General features: G+C 43.1%; 1 pseudogene; it reads left to right on the top strand.

The window, feature by feature from the left end:
* Positions 1-2,213: 2,213 nt before the first annotated feature.
* LOC113465297 lies at positions 2,214-5,360 on the top strand (annotated as a pseudogene).
* The last annotated feature ends 213 nt before the right edge of the window (positions 5,361-5,573 follow it).

Below are 5,573 nucleotides of genomic sequence, written 5' to 3'. Positions count from 1 at the left end.
CCTATATACTTACGGGAAATATTGAAACCGATACACACGAAGTAAAGGAAAAGTTCTGATAACGAGGAAAAAGAAGCTCGGGGGAGAATGAAATCTTAATGTAGAATATAGATACCTACCTCCTACTCGGGAAGTAAGCGGGATTCCGCCTCTTTAAAGTAGATATTTTTTAGGGGGGTTTCACCACCTTTCCTTGCGAAATAATGAAACAGCTGTTTAAGTAAGGAGGTTTTTTTTATTATTATTTTTTAAGAGGTTTGACAGAGGGAACTGTAACTGCTATGGTCTTATCGTCCCGAAATCGAAGAGAGAAGGAAGACAGGATAGGAAAAAGCCAGCCGTTCCGAGAACGAACATTATCCCATCAGCTTAGTTGGTAGGATAAAATCCGCCCGGGCGGATTTTATCCTACCAACTAAGCTAACTAGGCTGGCAAAAAAGATCTTTTATTTTCACTGCCCTGACGCAAAGACCAGTCCCTATAATATTTGGTTCATCTACTAGGTTCTTGAAGCCACCTTTTTAAGTAGTCCTAATTTAAACCAACCTCAGTGTTGCAGATGTTAACGCTTTGGACTTTGGATTTGAAGGTTGGTGGTTCGAGTCCAAGTCAAGTCATAAAATTTATCTAGGTGTAATAAATAATGAGAAAACGATATTTGTGACAAGCATTTAAATATGCTTAACACAATTAAAAATGCCTTCCTTTTTAGTCCTAATTTAAAATATTATGTTAGCTTGTTAATGAGACATATGTGAGACTCACACTAGTTGTCCCAGGAACTTGCTTTGTTATTGTAAACCTTGAATCAAATTTCAAGAAACGAAGTTGAACAATTAAAAATTAAACAGCTGTTGGGAAAATGCAAAAACTGCAAGAGTTTGCTTGGCAGAAGTTGATTGCGAATAATTAAGTTAGGAAAGAAATAAGGAGAAAAGATAGGGGAAGACGTAAAAAAAAAAAAAAATCTGGTGTGAACATCACACGACTTTCCTTATCCTATTGAATGGTGCTTATTTGGGTGTTCTGTTGTAACATTTTATCTGGTGTGAACATCACACGACTTTCCTAATCCTATTGAATGGTGCTTATTTGGGTGTTCTGTTGTAACATTTACAATAGCTCTAACCGTTTAGTCGATATAACTGAAAACCGCCAAAAAGCGGTCGAAACCCGCCAAAAAGCGGTCAAAATACCGCCAACCGCAGCACCTATTTTAACCAAACGTTTTGTATGAAAACCGCAAAAAGCGGTCGAAACCCGCCAAAAAGCGGTCAAAATACCGCCAACCGCAGCACCTATTTTGACCAAATGTTTTGTGTTGCATCCTTGTCACATTTGTGAACTACATACCAAATTTCAAGTCTTTAGCTTATACCGTTCCCGAGATATTGTTAAATTACACCGAAAACCGCCAAAAAGCAGTAAAATGCCGCCAAGCGTTACACCGGTCTTAACCAAAAGTTTCGTGTCGCATCCTTGTCACATTTGAAAGATACATACCAAATTTCAAGTCTCTAGCTCTTACCGTTCTCGAGATATTTCGTTTACAGACAGACACACACACACACACACACAGCTGAAACTTTGCATTTAGCCTCTAGGGACCTCAAAACGTGTTTTTGGCACTAAAATCTGACCATCGAAAAATTTGACCTCGATTACATTACTTTCCTTCACATTAGGTAGAGAAGGAAAATACGAAAAAGAAGACCTTGCGAGGAAAGAGTTGAAAAAAGGACTTCAGAAAATATTGTACTACGACAGGAAACTATTAAATTATTCCAATCTAAGACTGTGAGCTACAAAAGCTGCAAAGATGGCTACAATAACGATGCAACACGAGCTGCTACAAATTTCACACGATGGGAGTTATAAAAAGAAATTGAAACATTGGAGGAGGGAAAATAAAACTATCGGACTTAGGTAGGTTATTGAAATTTGCTGTTTCGCTGTATGAAATCCTGAAACATTTCTGCAAGGGCCTGCTAGGCGAACAACACCTGTATTTTGTGAAAAGAAATAGAAATATTTTGTATGAACCGCCTGAAAAATTATTTTAGATATGCCAATGTGCGCAGCAGCACAACAAATATCTCTTTACGAGTTACGAGTACCCTTAATGGACAGTAACTATTTTCCGATCAAGTAAACAGACACATTTTCCTCAGTAGGTACAACCCTTGATTTTCGCGGTCCGTTGTTGTTTCAGCCATGGTACCAGATGTGCTGGGGAGGTGCAGCAGCCAGAGACAATGGGAGTTTTGTGGTGTAGGAGTGAGCTATGAATACCAATAGCCGGTGAGTAGTACCAACCTAATTATGTGTAATAATACTATGACGATCATGTGAGCTCTGTGTGATTTTGAAAGAAGTAGTTCTAGAGTATCCTATGGTTGTGGTAAGTGCGTTCAGGACAGGTAAGCTTATGTCACGTACGTTTGATTCGCAGCGTGGCGGATTTTATCATGAAGTGTATAATGTTACTTGTGCTCGGAACGGCTGACCTGAGGTGCATCCTATCCTGTCTTCCTTTTCTCTTCAATTTTCAAAGTGATTGTTTTCCTTACCCATTGGGGTAAATTCGTGTTTGAAACATAACATATACTCAGATTGTCTCAAGTAGCTCCCTAGTACCTACAACTCTTTGACTTTAATTTATGATATCTGCACGTCCAAACTGGACACCCCCACCTCTATGTCGGGATAGTAAGGTCATCTCCATTCTGGTTTGGACGAGCTTAACAACATCTCAATAAATCAAGACCGAGAGAGAAGAGTAACAGGGACGTTGTATTATTTTTCCCAGAAAACCCCGTTGGGGAAGAAGGTGTTATGCCGCTATAGTGTTTATTGTGAATCGTGGATACCCCATTCGTCCCCGGTCATTTGTTTTTTCCATCAACTTCGGGAACTTCGCCTTGGAGGTGCGCTACCCTGCCTTATGAAGCCGGGTTGGATTCTCGCCCGGAGGTGGATTTTGGACTGAAAAGAGAAGCGTTCGTTCTCGGAACGGGCGTGGCTTTTCTCCTATCCTATGGTCCTTCTCTCCCTTGATTTCGGGACGATAAGACCTTTGGCAGTTCCAGTTCCATCTGTTACACACCTTTTTTTTTCCCATTTTTATGTTCAGTGGAATACTCGACCAACCTTATTTAGGTTGAAACAAAATCGGTATGAAACCTTCTCATCTAGGTATCGTATTACAGAAATAAAATATTCCGGGGACGAAATGGGGCACATCCACTTCGCACCTTCAAACGCCATCGGAGATGGAGGCTATTGAATTTGTACCTAGAAATCCCATTAAGTTTCGGACGAGGTGGGGGTAGCAAAGCGTTTGACGTGAGAATTAATGGCCTGGGCAGCAATGCAGGAGAGTGAGAGGGCAGCAGAAGACAGGACAGGAGAGCAGGGAGTGATAGCATGATAGTAGGGAGGTTGGGTAGGGCCATGGCACAGGTATTATAAACAGGATGGAGGAGCTTGACAGCTCAATGGGATTCTTAATTTACAATCGCCATCAATAACCGGACGTAATAACAAGCGACTCTTGACGTGACCTAAGCCCATTGTGGAGGCCCGATGGGCTGCTTGCTTTCTTTCCGTGTCCGTGAGATGGGCATAGGTATATCACTATCTCACGGTGTTGGAAATTCCCTTGGACGCCCAGAATCCACATCTGGGCTCCTTTCGTTCGTGATAACCACACTGCACTCACGTCACGAGAGCTCACGTAACCCACACTACCCTCACGTCACGTGAGCTCACGTAACCCACACTGCCCTCATGTCACGTGAGCTCACGTAACCCACACTGCCCACACTTCACGTGAGCTCACGCTGCTCAACGTGACGTGATAGTAGTGTAGCTGTCCTGAACGAAATTACCTACAATATTATAGGATAACTTTGAAGCAGGAGAGCAGGGAGTGATAGCATGATAGTAGGGAGGTTGAGTAGGGCCATGGCACAGGTATTATAAATAGGATGGAGGAGCTTGACAGCTCAATGGGATTCTTAATTTACAATCGCCATCAATAACCGGACGTAATAACAAGCGACTCTTGACGTGACCTGAGCCCATTGTGGAGGCCCGATGGGCTGCTTGCTTTCTTTCCATGTCCGTGAGATGGGCATAGGTATATCACTATCTCACGGTGTTGGAAATTCCCTTGGACGCCCAGAATCCACATCTGGGCTCCTTTCGTTCGTGATAACCACATTGCACTCACGTCACGTGAGCTCACGTAGCCCATACTGCTCGCACGTCACGTGAGCTCACGTAGCCCATACTGCCCTCACGTCACGTGAGCTCACGTATTCCATACTGCTCGCACGTCACGTGAGCTCACGTAGCCCACACTACCCTCATGTCACGTGAGCTCACGTAACCCACACTGCTCTCACTTCACGTGAGTTCACGTAACCCACACTGCCCTCACATCACGTGAGCTCACGCTGCTCAACGTGACGTGATAGTAGTGTAGCTGTCCTGAACGAAATTACCTACAATATTATAGGATAACTTTGAACCACATCTTTCTAACTCCCCACATGAGCTCACGTGACGTGACAGTAGTGTGTTTCTACATTTAGTTACTACTCGGTACTGGTATTACTCATCTTCCAATTTCTACAGCCTGTGTGTTTTATTTGCTTTCACAACTCCCCACATGAGCTCACGTGACGTGATAGTAGTGTGTTTCTACATTTAGTTACTACTCGGTACTGGTATTACTCATCTTCCAATTTCTACAGCCTGTGTGTTTTATTTGCTTTCACATTACAGCCTGTGTTTTATTTGGTTTCACAGGGATTCGAATGCTGGACCAGCCTTACATGACTGACCTGATCGAGGCGAACTGTTTTATTTGGTTTCACATTACAGCCTGTGTTTTATTTGGTTTCACAGGGATTCGAATGCTGGACCAGCCTTACATGACTGACCTGATCGAGGCGAACTCTATGGGACATGAGCCGAACCTGATTGACATCTACAGCGCCTCCTGGGGGCCGACGGACGACGGTAAAACGGTGGACGGACCTCGGAACGCCACAATGCGGGCCATTGTGCGGGGAGTCAACGAGGTAAAGCCAATTATTTCTTTTTGTTATACATATATATTTATTTCTTTTTGTTATATACCACCTTAATAATGCATCTTACACATAAAAAAGGAAGGAGAAAATTTAACGTAGAGCTGTTTTTCTTTCCCACGCCGGCGTCGCTTTCATGCGAACCCGACGTAGCGTTGGTGCGTGTTTTTCAAATCATTTCCCCTCCTAGCGTACCTTTCAATTCATTTCCCCTCCTAGCGTACCTTTCAATTCCTTTCCCCTCCTAGCGTACCTCTTAGATTGAACGCCACGTCCTCCTATTTTTCATGAGCGACTCGCGAATTTTCGATTAGCATCAATAGATACAAAATTGTTGAGCAATTTCTCCGCTGGATGTCATGTTTGTTGAGTTTCCACTCTCCACTGTTGAGTTTCCACAATACCCCACTCCATTAAGCTCATTGCAAGTCAAGTTCGTCTCCAAACATCCATGTTTGCAAGAGACCGCGTCC

This window comes from Diaphorina citri, unplaced genomic scaffold, assembly GCF_000475195.1.
Source record: "Diaphorina citri unplaced genomic scaffold, Diaci psyllid genome assembly version 1.1 scaffold2147, whole genome shotgun sequence".
Taxonomy (NCBI): Eukaryota; Metazoa; Arthropoda; class Insecta; order Hemiptera; family Psyllidae; genus Diaphorina; species Diaphorina citri.
Note: the sequence above shows the minus strand (reverse complement) of the source record. Positions and strands in the feature narration are given on the sequence as shown.